The sequence below is a fragment of the Sorex fumeus genome, unplaced genomic scaffold (assembly GCF_029834395.1).
Source record: "Sorex fumeus unplaced genomic scaffold, SorFum_2.1 ptg000013l, whole genome shotgun sequence".
In the NCBI taxonomy this organism is placed as follows: domain Eukaryota; kingdom Metazoa; phylum Chordata; class Mammalia; order Eulipotyphla; family Soricidae; genus Sorex; species Sorex fumeus.
Window position 1 is genome coordinate 16,249,515 of NW_026606070.1, and position 13,861 is coordinate 16,263,375.

Here is a 13,861-nt window from a genome sequence, read left to right on the forward strand (position 1 = left end):
CTAGGTACCATAAACATGGTTTAAGCAAAATTAAAACACTACCAAAAGTATCATTTTCTCTCTTGGTATAATATCTAATTATGTGATCAGCTAGAAAAATTCATACATTTAGCTTTAAAAATTTGAAAGTCAAAGCAAAGCTGTATTTCTACATTTCTCATAGGAAAGATTCTACACCCAATTTCTGTTTCTTCTGAAGGAAAATCTAACAAGTTACTAGAATCAAGAATGTTTGTTCCCCCTCCCACCCCCCAAAATGTAAATGAACAAAATGAAAAACTTCTGTACTACAAAAGAAGCACACTACAACAAAAAATTATACTTTGCATATCGGACAAAAGACTAGCATCTAAGATATGTAAGGAATTTCCAACAGTCAACAACAAAAACAAGCTACATCAAAAAAAAATAATAATAATGGGGAAAAGAGGAGGCTGGAGCGATAATGCAGCAGGTAAGGCATTTGCCTTGCACATGGCCAACCTGGGTTTGATCCCGGCATCTCATATGGTCCCCTGAGCACTGCCAGGAATAACTGCTGAGCACAGAGCGAGGAATAATCCCTAAGCATCACAGAGTGGGAATCCCCCAAAACAGCAAAAAAAAAAAAAGATGAAAAGAGCTGAACAGATACTTTTCCAAAGATGAGATGGCCAAAGAAGATAAATGCTAGCATCACTATTAGGGAAAGGCAAATTGCACATCCATGAAAATGGCCAATATCAGAAAAGTCAGAAATAACATGTGCTAGCAGCAATGTGGAAAAAAAATCTTATTCACTTTAGAAATGTTCATTTGTCCATCCTCTATGTTAAGCAGTATGGAGATTTCTCAAAAAAATTCAAAATAATCCATCCCAATCCGCCGCTAGATGGATCTCTATCCAAAGAACAAAACCTAATTTGAAATGGTATGTGCACACTTAATGTTTCTCACATGTCTTTTTACAATAGTCAAGTTCTGAAAGAAATCCAAGTACCGATCACAGATGAGTAGGTACAGAAATCAGGGTCTCCGACACAATAAATACTACTCAGCTATGGCACCTTGCTTTTGCTACATGGCTGAAACTAAGTGAAGTATGTCAGAAGGAGAAAAGAAAATACATGCTAAGTGGTATGTAAAAAAAAAAAACAAAGCAAGAGAAGAAACGATGTGGAAGAAAACACTTAGACTCTGAACACAGAATTGCGAATGCCAGAGGGGTGTGGCTGAGTGAGCTGAAGGGGGTGAGAGTGGAAGGACTGTGGACAAGAGATAGACAGTCAGTGGGAGAGATATTGGCACTTTGGTGGTAGGTGTGACATGTAACATCGTACCTATAAAACATTTATATTCTTATAAACAGATGCCAAATCAACAAATAAATTCAAAGGGGAAAATGCTAATTTTCAGTTTTACAACAATAACAACATTTATTCTAAAAGGTTCCAAATAGTAGGTATGTTCCAAGTAGCAGATTTAACAACTTGCAATACAATTTCTAGGGGTAATCAGCAGTTTCAAACCATGCTTGAGAAAAAACATTTCCAGACATCTGTAAGACTTTTGTTTCTTTGTGTGTCTGGGTTTCAGGGCCACACCCAGTGTGGTTCTGAGGCTGCGTATAGAATAAGTACTGAATCTCTGGGCTATCTCTCAGGCCAAGTCTGCAAGTTATTCCTACTCCATCGCTGATAATAAATGCAGTTGATGAGACTGAATAGTACAGCACATAAGCGTTTATCCTACACACAGCCAACCTAGTCTCGCTTCCTGGCACCTATGGTTTCCTGAGCAGCGCCAAGAATGATCCCTAAACACAGAGCCAGAAGTAAACCTCAAACATTGCCCGTGTGCCCAAGAATCTAAAATTAATTACGTTATAGTTGTTGGGCGTTTGCCTTACAAGCGGCCAACATGGCCGACCTGAGTTCGATTCCTCCGCCCCTCTCGGAGAGCCCGGCAAGCTACCGAGAGTATCTCGCCCGCACGGCAGAGCCTGGCAAGCTCCCCGTGATGTATTCGATATGCCAAACACAGTAACAACAAGTCTCACGATGGAGACGTTACTGGGCCTGCTCGAAAAAAATCGATGAACAACAGGAGGGCCGTGAATCACCGTGAATAGTTGTTGCTGCAGGAACTCTATATCCTGTGCTGCTCATGGGTGTGGACCAATGGTAAAATACATGCCTTGCATGCATGAGTCCTGAGTTTGATCACCGGACCAGAAAAGAATCTTCTGTTGCAAATGGCTGTCGAAACTGTGCTGGCAGGAACACTAAAGTAACTTTGCTCCTTTTTTGTTTATTTTTTGTTTGTGGGCCACACCCCGTGGTACTCGACTTATTCCTGGTTCTGTGCTCAGGGACCACTCCTGGGGGGGCTAGGAGGACTATATGGGGTGCCAGAGAATCACACCTGGGTCAGATCGACCAAGTGTCCTACCCTCTGTGCTGTCACTCTGGCTCCAGGCACTAAAGGACTTTTTGCAAGGCAGCAGCAGGGCAGATGTCAGCATGGCTTTTCTGGAACCTTCAGCATGGAAGAACCAATCTAGAAACCCCATCCAACTGCATCTCAGTCAGCTTACTCCATGCTGCCCTGGACTATTTCATTTCTTGGTGTTAAATACTGAGCTGGAGAAGGGAGGGCATGCGTGTGACTAGCTTGGGGGACCCTCCCCCTACGATAATGAGAGTAATAGTTTTTACTTTAAAATATATAATTTAATAATGAATATTGTTGTTGTGATGTATTGGATATGCCACACACAGTAACAAGAAGTCTCACAATGGAGACGTTACTGGGCCCGCTCGAGCAAATCGATGAACAACAGGACGACAATGCAACACTGCAACAATTGTTGTAGGATCCATGACATTAGAAATAACTGAGGGGCCTTGGGGAAGGGCTGAGTGACCTTGTTTTCCATGCTGGGTACCTAGGTACCTGTGCCAAGTTCTGAACTGGCCACTGTTGTCTGGAACCCTAGAGAGCGCCTTCTCTGGTGTGTGCATCCCTAGAATCACAGCTGAGTATGTGAGCACCGTAACCAAGAGTACGAACCCCCAACTGAGACAACAAAGGGAAGAAAAAGGGGGAAAGGCCTCAGGTTCAACTCTGCAACAAAATAGATATGGTACACCAAGAGAGGCGGGGTTTCCTTCATTTTCCTTTCAGTCCAAACGATTCCTGACGGGATCAGCCAGGAGATCCCAAACAGGAATGAGGCCGTGCAGGATTCTGGCCTGCAGCAAGAATAAACATCTGGATAACTGCTTGGTTGTGATGGGAATGGAGGGCTCTGCCCTTTTTATCACTTTTCCAGAGCAGAAACATTGGACTTATAACGCTAATTACAATATTCTTCTTCCCTTTTCTTTTTTTAAAGTCCCATCCGGGGGTGCTCAAGGACCAAGCTCTGCTCATAGCTTGGAGGAGTTGCTCCTGGCAGAGCTCAGGGGACCATTTGGTGCCAGGGTCCAAATCAGTCCTCCCGCAGACAAAGCATGAATTCAGCCCTTTCCATATCTCCTCAGCTAATCATAATATTCTTATACTCAATATGAGGTGTATTTTCCCCTTTTAAAATAGAGGGACTTTGGGCTGGAGCGATAGCACAGCGGGTAGGGCGTTTGCCTTGCACGCAGCCAACATGGCCAACACAGGTTCGATTCCCAGCACCCCATATGGTCCCCTGAGCACCACCAGGAGCAATTCCTGAGTGCATGGGCCAGAAGTACCCCTGAGCATCGCCGGGTGTGACCCAAAAGCAAAATAAATAAATAAATAAATAATGATAATAATAAATAAATAAATAAAATAGAGGGAATTTGGGCAAGAGCATTAGAACAGGGGATAGGGTACTCGCCTTGCATGTGGCTGACCTGGGACATCCCATATAGGCCCCCGAGCACTGCCAGGAGTGATCCCTGAGTGCAGAGCCAGGATAACCCCTGAGCATCGCTGGATACAACCCAAAAACTGGAAAAAAAAAAAAAAGAGAGAGGCAAGGCCAGCGTGATAGTACAGTGCCACTGGCCTTGCACACAACCAATCTGGGTTCAATCCCCGCAATCCCATGTGGTTCTCTGAGCACTGCCAGGAGTGATTCCTGAGTGCAGAGCCAGGAGTAAGCTCTGAGCATCACTGGTGTGGCCCCAAAACAAACAACAAAAATGGAGGTGTAAGGGAAATTTCTAAATAATCCACTTGCAGGTAATTTATAAATGCTAAGACTTCTATGTTGCACCCTTTTCTAAGAGCACAAAAAAACTTTATTTACCTTGCTTAAAAAAAATCTGGTGGAGCCTGTGTTCTTAATCTACAACTGTTAAAAATAACATTAAAAATATGGTCCCCGAGTACCACCAGGAGTAATTCCTGAATGCAGAGCCAGGAGTAACCCCTGTGCATCGCATATGGGCCCCTGAGCACTGCAAGGAGTGAGTCCTGAGTGCAGAGCCAGGAGCATTGCTGGGTGTGGGCCAAAAATGGGGAAAAAAAAAAAAAACAGTAGAGAGGCAAGGCCAGCATGATAGTACAGTGCCATTTGCCTTGCACACAATCAACCTGGGTTCAATTCCCGGAATTCCATGTGGTTCTCAGGAATCATCTTTCAGCAGTGATTCCTGAGTGCAAAGCCAGGAGTAAGCTCTGAGCATTTGAGCATTACTGGGTGTGACCCAAAAAGCAAATAAACAAAAAGATAAATTTGTTTTGTTTGGGGCCACATCCGGCTGTGTTTGGGGCTGACTCCGGGCTATGCATTCAGTGATCATTCCTTATGGGATGCCAGGGATTAGTTGGCCCTGTGTAAGGTGCCTTATCTGCTGTACCATTTTCTTGGCTCCTAAAGATAAGTTTTTTTAAAAAAAAAAATTTTGTGGGGAGTGAGGCCACACCCAGAAAAGCTCCAGGGTTATTCCTGGCTCTGTACTCAGGAATTATTCCTGGCAGTGTTTGGGAGACAAAATGGAACGCCAGGGATCAAACACAGGTTGGGCCCCATGCAAGGCAAATGCCCTACCTGCTGTACTATCACTCCGACCCCTAAAGATAATTTCTTACAAATGACTTGCTACTTATATATACGAGATATAAATACAAGACACAATTTTTAACTATGCCAGAATCTTTTACACATAGTACCTTCAGAGTAACCACAACACAATGTTATAGTGTTCAGAGGTTATCACTAACCACAATATGTGAATTAGCAAAAATATACCTTTAAAAGATCATTTTTCACATATTTTATAGACTGGACTGAAACCAAACAGATTTAAATACTGTTACTTTATGTCCAAAAGTAGTTTGCTTTTTTTTTTCCAAGTTTACCAGCTATCTTATTCACTAGCCTGTCACTAAATCATTTATGGTCAAATACTATACTCACCACACTTAAATAACGTAAATCACATTTTTTCACAAAATGACTTAGACACTAAAGTTCAGAAGTTTTGTATGACAATGATAGTCACTCGAGGTAATTATTTTGAAGAGCACAATATTTGATCATGCTTAGGATCAGGGGCTGGAGAGATAATACAGTGGGTGGAACACTTGCCTTGCACACAGCCAACCTGGGTTTGATCCCTGGCAATCCTACATGGTACCCTGAGCCAGCCAGGAGTAATTCCTGAGTGCAGAGCCAGGAATTAACTCCTGAGCATTGCCGGGTGTAGCCAAAAACAAACCCCAAAAAATCAATTATTGCAGTATCTTACAGGTTTATTTCATTTACTAATCTGGTATCTGATATTTACTGCATAGTATCCTAAGCACTAACAGGGTATTAAGTAGTGCATGAGCTGTATAAAGCCGTGCTCAAGGTTTACTCTCAGCTCTGTGTTCAGGGATTACTCCTAGCAGTGCTCAGGGGACCATATGTGGTGCCAGGAATCAGATCTGGGTCAACCAAACGTGAGGTAAGTGCCTTATCCAGTAGACTATTTCTGATCCGTCAGCAAATTTCTAATTTCCTCTTATACTAGAAAGATTACATTCTAGCTGACAAAAATAACAAGGGCAAAATGGTACCATTAGAAGATGCTTTATTGTTGATTGAACTGTGTTCATTTTAACAAGGGATCTTTTTGACCAGATTTAATGCAGCAACTTTTTATTCCCAACATTTTCCCCCCAACATATAATCTCTCAATTGGTTAAAGCCCTAATTCTGACAATGCCTAAAATCTCACATCAGTTTCTGTTTCTAACCACTCATTATCAAATGATGCTTGGACTGCAGGCTGAGCAGAGGAAAACTCAAGTATATAATGACCTCATGTGGCAAAGGACTATACTACTGATTCAACTATTAAAAAAGGGTTTAAACTACTTCTGTAAATGATGTTTTATTTTCAACGTATTATATTTTATATTATATTTATATTATATTTTGTATAAATATCAAAGTATTCTGATATATGTATTTTAGATATGTATAAATATCAAAAGTATTTTGATATTTATAAATATAGCACTGTCCACTATAGCACTGTCCTCCCGTTGTTCATCGATTTGCTCGAGCGGGCACCAGTCACGTCTCTATTGTGAGACTTCTTGTTACTGTTTTGGGCATATCGAATATGCCATGGGGAGCTTGCCAGGCTCTGCCCTGCGGGCGGGATACTCTCGGTAGCTTGCCAAGCTCTCAGAGAGGGATGAAAGAATTGAACCCAGGTTAGCCTCGTGGAAGGCAAATGCTGTACCCGCCTATGAGATAAAGCAATATCATTTATGAGCGTCAATAAGTTTTTTCCGGTTTATATACAAATAAAACAGCAAGAGCAAAAAGGGAGGGACCTGAAAATGAAACCTTCCTGCCAATCTCTTACGCTACCTGAAAGGCTCCAGAGTAAAGGGCCGGACACCCCCATGAGGCGGGGCTTCTGGGCCTGGGTTTCCCCTACAGGGTTTCTCCCCTTTCCCTGGGAGATAGAGCCCAGGCACACTTCCTACAGCCACTAACCCTGCAGCCCTGGCCGCCTCAGCGGCCTCTGCAACTGTTTGGGGAAGTTGTGTTTTTGTTGTTTTGGGGCGGGTTTGTTTGTTTCTTTTGTCCACTGGGCATTGCAATTTTGCTCTTTTTTCGAGTTTTGGGACTGAGGGTTTTACCTGTGAGCCTCTGCCACTGTGTTTTCCCTCAGCAACTGTTTTTTTTTTGGGGGGGGGGGCGGAGGGGCAGCTTCTGCAGCTTTCATTGCTGAAGAGGAAGAAACGGGTTTTCTGATGATGTGGGTGTGAATATGGACACATAAAATAAAGGCTGTGAAGACACCTGGTGCTATGACTACACCCGTTTTTAAGGACCACTAAGATACGGCCATTTTGCAGTAACCCCTATTTGGAGTTCCTGACTAAGAGCCCAACAGCTGCGACATAGATTGCTGCAATATATATATATATATATATATGTTTTTTTTTAACCAAATATATATATTTGGTTAAAGGTAATCAATAGATATATATCCTGGGGACATAGGGCCCAGCGGTCACTACATTTCCTATAGGCACTACCCCACAGTGTGTGTGTGTGTTTGTGTGTGTGTGTAGTATACATACACACAATTCTCCTTTTACAATTTAAAGTCTGCAAAAATAGATCTTGCTGTGTACTCACCTTGTCACAGCTAGGATGTGCTGAGCTCATCTCCATGTCCTCTCTGTGAGCATGTAGGTTTCTCTGAAGTACATACACAGCACAGACAAGTCCTTGAATGCAATATACATCCTCCACTTTGAGAAAAAAAATTGGGACAGGAATATTCCAGTGAGTAGGGCGCTTGCCTCTCACACAGCTGACGCCAGGTGTGATCCCCATCATCCCAGAGGGTTCCCTGAGCACCACCAGAGGTGATTCCTGAGTGCAGAGCCAGGAGTAAGCCCTGAGCACTGCCCTGTGTGGCCCCAAAACAAAAACCACTTTATTTCTTTGCCTCCCAAGCAGTGCTCAGGAGACCCGGGGTCACTCGAAGGATCGTTGGCCAACCAGGCTGACAGACCAGTAATGTGCCCGAGGAGACGGTGGTGCTGCTGCCGGCCTGTGCAGGCCAGGGCCACCAGGGCCACCAGGAACATCCCCCGTCCCTTTCGATTTTTCCAAATCCCTTGCTAACATGGGTTGGAGTGATAGCACAGCGGGTAGGGTGTTTGCCTTACACACGGCTGACCCGTGTTCGATTCCTCTGTCCCTCTTGGAGAGCCCAGCAAGCTACTGAGAGTATCCCGCCGCAAAGCAGAGCCTGGAAAGCTCCCCGTGGTGTATTCGATATACCAAACACAGTATAACAAGTCTCACAATGGAGATGTTACTGGTGCCCGCTCAAGCAAATCGATGAACCAACCAGACGAAAGTGCTACAGTCCTGTTAATTTTATGAAATCCCCTCAACCAAATCCAAATCTTTACTGATAAGAAGTATGGGGGCGGGGGGGATTTCCTCCTTTCAGCAGCTCCTCTAAATTTCACACACTCATAGCACAGTAGGAGCACAGCTGTAAAAGCTCACCAGGCCCAATGAGAAAAAACAGTAACAGGGCTCAACCAGCAGCAACCAGCTTAGTAAATCATCAATGACTTTAGTGACACCATAGTGAGGATGTTGAGTGCATAGGAAATCAGCCAAACCAGCAGTGCAGAAGTATGAGTGCCGAAATGAGGAAACTACAAGTAGAAATGAGTACGGTAGAATATAAAAGCTCAACAGATACGGGCCTGCAGTGACGAGACAAGTGGGTCCTCACAGGATGGGGGTGGTGCTGGCCCTTGACTTCCCCCGCCCCAAGGAGACCCTGAGTCACCACCCACAAACGGTCCCTCCGGCTACTGATCAAGCTGCTCAACGGCCATGATCCCAGAGACACACAAGCAAAACTTGGAACCCAGCAGCTTTTGGTAGAAATCCCTTCAGATTTAATTATTAAAATTTCAGAATTCCAAAATCGCACAGCCACAATAGCGGCTTGGCGACATCATATGCTAGTCATAATCAGCAATAGAAAACAAATTGTCTACTGTTGCCTTTTCGGAAATTCTGAGTGTTGGGGGGGAAATCTCGAATAATAATGGTGGGTCTGTTGTCAAAATATTGAATGTAACCAAAGTAGAGAGAAATGGGGAAATCATCCGCCACACAGGTAGGGGGAGGGGGTGGGATAGGTGGGATACTGGAGTTTTTGGTGGTGGAAAATGTGCACTGGTGAAGGGATGGGTGTTTCATCATTGTCTGACCAAGACTTAAACCCAAAAGCTTTGTAACTGTTCTCACAGTGATTCAATAAATAAATTTCAAAAAATAAAAAGAATTTACCAGAGCTGAGAAATACAGGCACCAAGATCCAAGAGGCTCGATCCCAGAAAAATTATAATGAACTAGCGGTAGGGCGTTTGCCTTGCACGCAGCCAACATGGCTGACCCGAGTTCGATTCCTCCGCCCCTCTTGGAGAGCCCGGCATGCTACCGAGAGTATCTCGCCCGCACGGCAGAGCCTGGCAAGCTCCCCGTGATGTATTCGATATGCCAGACACAGTAACAACAAAGTCTCCAATGGAGACGTTACTGGGCCCGCTCGAGCAAATCGACGAACAACGGGAGGGCCTTTACCTTTACCTTGGAAAACTTAAAGACATATTATACTGTAAATGACAAAGTCCAAAGATAGAAACAGAATATTGGAAGCAGCAAGATCAGAAGAGGAATTTATACAAAGGAAAGCCCATAAGATTTACAGATGTATCAAATGACACTCTACTAGCCCGAAGAGAATGAAGAGATATAGAACAAAACCTCAAAAAATGAAAAATGAACACTTCACTGAGAATACTCTATCCAGCTGGATTATCATTCAGATTTCAAAACAACAGTTTCATGAACAGGTAACAGCCTAGGGAATTCTAGCCTTCAAACCAGTTTTATCAACACTAAACGATAGGATAAATTTCCCCAGCTCATGGCATTGAGTACAGCACTCACCCACGGTGTGTATGGTTGATTAATCTAGCCTGAGCTAGATTAAGAACGTCATATTTACTCCTAGCTTGCTAAGGGATTTTGTAGATTTTCAATAATGAATTAACATCTCACTTACATTGAACATTGAATGTTTTATAAAGTTTCTTACATCCATAAATTTTCATTGCAATCTTTACTTATTTTTTTGTATTTTTTTTGTAGGAGTACTGCTATTTATTCAGCCACTGATTAGCTGATTGAATTGTGCATGAACTCCACCTTACTTTTTTTTCCCATTTTTTATAATTTTATTTATTGAATCACCGTGAGAGCAGTTACAAAGCTTTTGGGTCTAAGTCTCAGTCATACAATGAAACACCCGTACCTTCACTAGTGCCCATTCTCCACCACCAAAAATCCCAGTATACCCCTATCCCACACCCTTCCCCTGCCTGTGGGGCAGATGATTTCCACATTACTCTCTCTACTTTGATCACATTCACTATTTCGACACCAGACCCACCATTATTTGAGATTTTACCCCAACACTCAGATCTGCTGAAAAGGCAACAATAGACAATTTGTGTTCTATTGCTGGTTATGAATAACATGATGTCGTGTGGCTGCAGTAGGGCCATGTGGTTTTGAAATTCCGAAATTTTAACACTTAAATCTGGAGGGATTTCTGCCAAAAGCCACTGGGTTTAGAGATCTGCTCCTGAGTCTCTGGGATCATGGCCGTTGAGCAGCTTGATGAGGAGCCAGAGAAGCCGTTCGTGGGCGATGACTTGGGGTCTCGTTGGGGTGGGGAGGACAGGCCCGGCTCCCCCCCCCCCCATCCCGTGAGGCCCAGCAAGTTCCGTCACTGCAGGCCCAAGGCAATCTTTACTTATTAATGCAGACACTTCATATAGTTGTGTACTCACCTAATATAGCAGTACCTATATTATTTTCTAGTATAAGACCAATATTCCTTTGTACTTTTATAGGCCTATTCAAATTTTTCCTTTTTAAATGTTCTTAATTCTCTTCACTCTTTCTGAATTTTACATGTGTAGGCTTTACCGATTTCTTGTAAACTTCAAAATATATTAGCACAGAACTTTTTAAAATTTTATTAATAACAGGGAAGACATGATTAATACAATGAGACCCAAGTACAAAATAAAACTTAATGCACTACATTTTAGATGCCAGAGTTGAAAACTTATTTATATAAATGAGAATAAGCATATTACACTGTATTACATGATTTTAATTTATTTACATAGGTTACTATGATGATCAGTCATTACAAATTGATTTTCATTATTTATTTTCTGATAATTCCATTTGCCATTCCTTCCGGTTCCAACGGAGCAAGCAATATGAAGTAAACGTGTTACCTGACTGCTAATAGGAAAGGCTAGGAGTTGGGAGGGAAGGTCACAGTGAGGGTGGAATTGGTGTTGGAACGCTGTAGGTCTGAAACAACTGCATTATCATCCATTTTGTAAATCATGATGTTTCAATTAAAATACATTTTAACAAGAAAACTATAATATGAGGTCAAGAGACATATTACAGGAGTTCAGGTGCTTGCCCTGCATGCAGTCAACACAAATTCAAGTCACTGGCACTGCAGAAGATTCCCCCAAACACCACCAGGGGTCACTCCTGAGCACAGAGTCAGGAGCAAGCCCTGAGCACCATTGGATGTGGACTCAGCACACACAAGAAAATTATTATTTTTTTAATTCCAAGAAAATTAATATCATATTAAGTACATATGTCTCATATATATAATTAAAGACTTATAGTAGCAATAATCTAAGCAATAATCTAAGGTAAAGAAAAGTAAAAATTTAAAAAAGTAAAATTTAATTACATATGTGTCCCCCAAGTTTTTGTTTCATTTTGGAACCATACCTGACTGTTCTCAGAGCTTATTCCTGGCTCTGTGCTCAGGGATCATTCCAGGGGGCTTGAGGGACCATATGAGATCAAACCCATGTTAGTCTCATGCAAGGCAAACACCCTACCCAATGGTACTATTGTTCCAGCCCCTCCCCCTTACATTTTAAATTTACTCCTGAAAGCTATAACTAAGAAAAAAAGTTTAAAATGTCATGTCACTTTAAAAATGGCATTTATAATGTTGTATAAGTTCTCAAAACTCCTACTAACTGAATGAAAAAATAAAACTTCTAAGCAGAAATAATGATTATATATAAAATTTATTATAAAGGTTTACTATTCTTGTCAAAGAGAGAAGCTTGATAGTGGGCTGCAGCTGTTAGAGAAAAAAGAAGTAATTTTTGAAAGATGAATTCTGCTTTCTGCACCATTTTTCCCCAGACCAATTTTCCACCCTTTTGGAAACAAGTATTTTCTTACATTCATCTTACACTTTAAAATATAATTTAAGGCTTCTTAAACATTTTCCATGCACAATTTTTCACCAGAGAAAGTTTCACATGATTCGGAATATACAAAACAGGCATATTAATCAAACATTTACTGATACTACATCGGATGTTTTTAAACCAATTTTTCATGACCACCACGTTCAGTTTCATGATGGAATATAAGGCTGTGACCAAGTTTAAGAAATAGAAAGATCCCTTTGAAAAACTTCAAAATACGGTCTGGAATAATAGTACAACAGGTAGGGCACTTGCCTTGCACACACCATCTACCCTGGTTCAATCCATGGCGCTCCCATATGGTTTCCTGAACCCCACCAGGAGCGATCCCTGAGCTAAGAGCCAGGAATAAGCTCCACTGGGTGTGACCCAAAAACACCACACACACACACACACACACACACACACACACACACACACACACCACACACCCCCCACACACACCCCCCACACACACCCTTCCTTCAAAATGGCATGGAAAAGGCATCTGCAGAAAGGACTTGATTCCAAAAAAGATATAATATCTAGATTCCCACTGACATACTTCTGGTAAAAGAGAATTACCTGAAGTACTCAAAAATTATAATCTGTACAGAAAATATAAAGTAAATGTTTACTGATATAGCAAGGTTAAAATACTGTTCTCTAATGCATACTTGTTTTAGTCTACTGGTAACATTTTTATAACCAAATATTTTTCAAAAAATTGACTGAAAGGTAGTAAAACTTTTCAAGAAACTATGGCAAACAGTTAATAACCGAACAATTTTTACAGAAGAGTATACTTACATATTTTTTGTATTGTCAAAAATCAATATATTCTATATTAATGATAGCATTCCATGTCACTACACAGAAATAAGGAAAATAGGAGGTCATAACAAATTTGCCTTTCTTTTTTCAATATTAAACTTAGGGATGTAAAAGATAATTTCATTCAAGCAATACTTATAAAAACCTTATTAGTACATCAAATCAAAGTATTGCTAAGAACAGCTCATGCCTCAAGGCTAGAAAACACATTTTAAAAACTGAGTCTCAAGACTAAATTTAAAGCTGTAGTTACTGAGGCAGGGATTAGGTTCAGTGGTAGCATGCATGTTTTGCATGTGCCAGGCCCTAAAATTAATCCCTAGAACAACCAGAAAAAAAAAAAAAGAAGCAACAGTAATCAAAACAATGATCAGTTTTTAATATCAAGAAATCAACACTTGGGGCTGGAGCGATAGCAGAGGGTAGGGCATTTGTCTTGCACACGGTCGACCGGGGTTCGATCCCCGGCATCCCATATGGTCGCCCGAGCACCGCCAGGAGTGATTCCTGAGCGCAGAGACAGGAGTAACCCCTGAGCATTGCTGGGTGTGATGCAAAAATAATAATAATAATAATAATAATAATTAAAAAAAAGAAGAAAAGAAAAAAAAAGAAACCAAAACTTAATCAATGGCTGAATAAGTAACAGTACTCATGGCTGACCCGAGTTCGATTCCTCCGCCCCTCTCGGAGAGCCCGG